The 5,702-nt window shown below is 45.8% G+C and overlaps 1 non-coding gene across 1 annotated transcript; it reads right to left on the reverse strand.

Moving 5' to 3' along the window:
* Positions 1-295: 295 nt before the first annotated feature.
* Positions 296-369, reverse strand: TRNAN-GUU. The gene has a single exon. It is a non-coding gene; the product is annotated as a tRNA-Asn (tRNA).
* Positions 370-5,702: the final 5,333 nt, after the last annotated feature.

The following is a 5,702-nucleotide window of genomic DNA, read 5'->3' on the forward strand; positions in this document are numbered from 1 at the left end:
TAGATGCCTCCGCACCGTGATGTTGAAATGGTATCGATGTGGGTGGTTTGTTCATCCATGGATGTACGTCATCACCTGTATATATAACCGTGGGTCACGTCGAGTGAATCTAAGATTTCTTGCTTTCTTTCTTTTTTTGATGTTTGTGAATCTAAACTTCATGCAGTTATACACTGTTAGTTAGATGGACTTATATATATGTCTGATGGCCTGGAAGAAGTGCATGCATCAGCGTATGAAAAATACTGGTCTCTTGAAATGCAAGGGGATACATCAGAAAGTAAAATATTGAAAACGCTAGAAGGAGGGCTCGAACCTCCGACCTTGTGGTTAACAGCCACACGCTCTAGCCAACTGAGCTATTCCAGCTATGTTTTTTAATTTATATATAACACTATTTATTAGGTTTGACTCTCATCTGAATTCCTGGCCAAAAATATGGAGATTTTGGCTGACCGAAAAAATAAACGACGAAAGGCATGTGAATGTAAGCTTTCTTGCTAAACAATACTAATAGACATACTTCTGCCTTTGATTTGTACTAGACCGGATATCAGACTATAGTTTACAGGCACTACCTAAATCGTTCAGTTATTTTTTGTAAAGCTTACTAACGTAATTTTTGACTTTGGTTTATTGACTCATGCTCGCCTTGTTAGCCATGGAATCACGAATTATTTGTTGGAAATATGAGCAAATTACTACGAGATTTAATCCGAATAAATAGGAAATAGATCATGATAGCAATAGCAGAGATTAAACCAATCATGCGAACTAGCATAGTAGATGAACAGATCACATCTAGGGCACATACTAGAAACATGAATTCTACCATGATCTCGAACAAGAAGGATAGAATCACATACTGTGCAGCGGGTGCAGCACCGCCAGCGTTGACGTTGTCGCCCATGTCGTAGAGGATGAGGTTGCCGAGGTCGGGGAAGAAGTCGTCGTTCGCGAAGTCGTCGCTGCCAGCAGTCGCGCGAGTGCGCTCCCCAAAAACCTGATCGCCCCTCTCCCGTACAGGATCACGAGAGGCGGGGTTCCGAAGGCCTGCTGTCCCTTCTCCCGGTGCACGCCGAAAGGAGGGATGGAGAAGACTTTCTTGGCAGCACAATGATCTGGAACGGTGGTGAGAAATCATACGAAGTGGCGGCAGCTAGGGTAGACGTCTGCCTGACTATATAGTGCGGGCCGGGTAGGTCGTGGGAGTAAACCCCACGTCCGAGTCATCACGATCCAAAAGAATCGGAAACGGTTCAGTAACTAATGCCTCCGTTAATTATTAATTAATGGGTCATTAATTTTTCCCCAGCAGCAAAAATATAGACAACGTGCATAGCTCTGTCCTCAGCTCGGCTCAATCCCGCAACCCGCGGCGTGGCGCGTCGTGACGAGGCGTGGCGTGGCGAGGCAAGCGAGGAGGAGGAGCACGCGTGTAGGTCTCCTCTTCTCATGCTCATACAAGTGGTAGAAGAGCTCACCTTATAAAGAGGTGCAACTCTCTCTCATCTTCCGGGGTGGGACTAAACTTTAGCCTCACTCACTTCACTCACATGTGTGCATGAATGGGCCTAGAGAATTTCAGAATTTTAGTTGGGCTTTGGGCCAAAGGCCTACTAGCAAAATTCCAACAATCCCACAAAGTCTCATTGGCACATCTCATCATTTAGTTCCAAAATATTGTTTATATACCGGTGCTTAGTGGAGACTGTGAAGTTGAACTTCCACTTAGAGATTTATGCTACACTAGATCACAACTTGAATAGTGGACTATGCCTTGAACTACAAGTTTTATGTGAGACTAGTTTCACACAAATTCTTGACCGATACTGGGCTGCCGCAAGGCTTCCCCGCGGGTGGAGCATATACGTCATACTCCAGGGCCTTTCATGAATTTATTAGAGAACACCCAATTCTCACAGACTGCGACGTTAGCAGTCAAATTCATATAGGTGTGTTCCTCAGAAGATGTTCTGTAGGACAACATCTCTGCTTACCTGAATAAGCCACTTGGAACACATTAAGATAAGTATCAACCTGCCATGCAGATCAGGAGAGTATTGCATCTTCACGGAGTGGGATAGGCAATATAGGGATACTCTCCTCCCAGCCGACCAACACACTAGTAGAAAACAGGGCTTTGGTCCAGGCCGAGGTGGCCCATTAGTCCCGGTTCAGACCAGAACCGGGACCCATGGGGCCATCTGTCCCGGTTCGTGAGGCCAGGGCCTGCCGGGTCTCGTGGGGGCATTGGTCCCGGTTCGTCATGCCCCTTTGGTCCCGGTTGGTGGGACGAACCGGAACAAATGGGCCTCGCTCCTAGCCCACCACCATTTGTCCCAGTTGGTGGCTTGAACCGGGACCACAGGCTTCCCTTTGGTACCGGTTCATCCCACGAACCGGGACCAATGAGGTGCCTATATATACCCACTCGCCGGCGAGAAGAGCACTCCACACTGCTCTGTTTTTTCTGGCTGGCGAGGGGAGAGCTTTGTGGTGCCCTAGCTCACCTCCTATGCACATGAGGTGTTCGATGAAATGCCCGAGCCACACTAGTTAAGCTTTCTCCTCACGAAGCTCGACCTCAAAGCTCCATTTTCCTCGAGATTTGTCTAGGTTTAGCGGCCCGTCACGTCCCACTCCTATCTTCACCGCCGTGGATCGCCCGCACCGATCTCGTCGCCGGCACCACCGTGGTGAGCCTCTTGTTCTTATCTTCTTTCTGAAAGAAAAAATTCTTACTTTAGCTAGATAGATACTTGTCTAATTTTCTTACTTTTATTATTGCTTGTTATTATATAGTGCGATGGTTTTGGTATCCGCCCCCGTCGGCCCTCGTCCTGGCTATGATTCGGATGTGGTATATATTATCTTTTTATAACTATTTGGTTCATTTATTGTTTATGACAATTATGCCGACCAACGTGACATAGATTTTATTTATCAAGGAGGTAGTTGAACCGGAAATTCCAACCGACCCTATTGTCGAGAGGTTAAATTTAGTTGAAGAAGAAAACAATTACTTGAAGGAAAAAATAAAAAAATTGAGAAGGAGAAGATGATATTGGAGTTGCATGTTGCGGATGTCGTCGATGATCAGAAGATCAAGATGGATGCAATGCGGTTGAAGATGAGAAAGATTAGAAAATATGCCATTTATACTGAGGCTTGGTATCATTATGCCATTGGGTCAATTGTTACCTTGGTTGCGATTATGATCGCATTTGTTTTCACATTGAAATGTTTTACATAGTTTCGATGTATGGTTTAATTAATTAGATGCTCTGGAGAGCTATATGTTGTTAGATGAGAACTATGTATGTACTTTGGTTTTAATGTGATGATGAACTTCTATTAATTTGGTCACTTAATTATCTATTCATGATGTTATGTAATGGTTTTTGACACACTTAATTATATATAATGCACGTAGATGAACCGGCAATGGATGTACGGTGGCAGACACACCTCCGAGTACATTAAGGGCGTGCATGATTTTCTCGAAGTGGCTGAGGCAAACAAGCAGAATGGTTTTATGTGTTGTCCATGCCCTAAATATGGGAATACGAAGTCTTACTCTGACCGGAAAATCCTTCACACCCACCTGCTTTACAATGGTTTCATGCCACACTATAATGTTTGGACGAGGCACGGAGAAATAGGGGTTATGATGGAAGACGGTGAAGAAGAAGAGGACGATGACAACTACGTGCCCCTGAATACGGTGATGCTGCAACGGGGGAAGCTGCTGAAGATCAAGAGGAACCATACGATGTGCCCAATGATGCTGCAACGGGGGAAGCTGCTGAAGATCATGAGGAACCAGACGATGTGCCCGATGATGATGATCTCCACCGGGTCATTGTCGATGCAAGGACGCAATGCGAAAGTCAAAAGGAGAAGCTGAAGTTCAATCGCATGTTAGAGGATCACAAAAAAGGGTTGTACCCCAATTGCGAAGATGGCAACACAAAGCTCGGTACCGTACTGGAATTGCTGCAGTGGAAGGCAGAGAATGCTGTGCCTGACAAAGGATTTGAGAAGCTACTGAAAATATTGAAGAAGAAGCTTCCAAAGGATAACGAATTGCCCGACAGTACATACGCAGCAAAGAAGGTCGTATGCCCTCTAGGATTGGAGGTGCAGAACATACATGCATGCCCTAATGACTGCATCCTCTATCGCGGTGCGTACAAGGATCTGAACGCATGCCCGGTATGCGGTGCATTGTGGTATAAGATCAGACGAGATGACCCTGGTGATGTTGACAACGAGCCCCCCAGGAAGAGGGTTCCTGCGAAGGTGATGTGGTATGCTCCTATAATACCACGGTTGAAACGTCTGTTCAGAAACGAACAACATGCCAAGTTGATGCGATGGCACAGTGAGGACCGTAAGAAAGACGGGAAGTTGAGAGCACCCGCTGACGGGTCACAGTGAAGAAAAATCGAGAGAAAGTACTGGCATGAGTTTGCAAGTGACCCAAGGAACGCATGGTTTGGTTTAAGCACAGATGGCATTAATCCTTTCGGGGAGCAGAGCAGCAATCACAGCACCTGGCCCGTGACTCTATGTATGTATAACCTTCCTCCTTGGATGTGCATGAAGCGGAAGTTCATTGTGATGCCAATTCTCATCCAAGGCCCTAAGCAACCCGGCAACGACATTGATGTGTTCCTAAGGCCATTAGTTGAAGAACTTTTACAGCTGTGGAATGGAAACGGTGTACGTACGTGGGATGAGCATAAACAGGAGGAATTTAACCTGCACGCGTTGCTATTTGTAACCATCAACGATTGGCCCGCTCTCAGTAACCTTTCAGGACAGACAAATAAGGGATACCACGCATGCACGCACTGTTTAGAAGAAACTGAAAGTATATACCTGGACAAATGCAGGAAGAATGTGTACATGGGCCATTGTCAATTTCTTCCGACCAACCATCAATGTCGAAAGAAAGGCAAGCATTTCAAAGCGAGGCAGATCACTGGAAGAAGCCCGCCATGCGTACCGGTGATCACGTACTTGCTATGGTCAATGATTTACACATAATCTTTGGAAGGGGTCCCGACGGACTAGCTGTTCCGAATGACGCTGAGGGATACGCACTCATGTGGAAGAAGAAATCTATATTTTGGGACCTACCCTACTGGAAAGACCTAGAGGTCCGCTCTTCAATCGACGTGATGCACATGACGAAGAACCTTTGCGTGAACCTGCTAGGCTTCTTGGGCGTGTATGGGAAGACAAAAGATACACCTGAGGCACGGGAGGACCTGCAACGTTTGCACGAAAAAGACAGCATGCCTCTGAAGCAGTATAAAGGTCCTGCCAGCTACGCTCTTACAAAAGAAGAGAAAGAAATCTTCTTTGAATGCCTGCTCAGTATGAAGGTCACAACTGGTTTCTCGTCGAATATAAAGGGAATAATAAATATGCCAGAGAAAAAGTTCCAGAACCTAAAGTCTCATGACTGCCACGTGATTATGATGCAATTGCTTCTGGTTGCATTGAGGGGGCTTCCACCGGAAAACGTCCGATTAGCCATTGTGAAGGTATGTGCATTCCTCAATGCAATATCTCAGAAGGTGATCGATCCAGAAATCGTACCAAGGCTAAGGAGTGATGTGGCGCAATGTCTTGTCAGTTTCGAGATGGTGTTCCTGTTGGGTAACGTAGTAATTTCAAAATTTTCCTAC

This window comes from Triticum dicoccoides, chromosome 5A (assembly GCF_002162155.2).
Source record: "Triticum dicoccoides isolate Atlit2015 ecotype Zavitan chromosome 5A, WEW_v2.0, whole genome shotgun sequence".
Classification (NCBI taxonomy): domain Eukaryota; kingdom Viridiplantae; phylum Streptophyta; class Magnoliopsida; order Poales; family Poaceae; genus Triticum; species Triticum dicoccoides.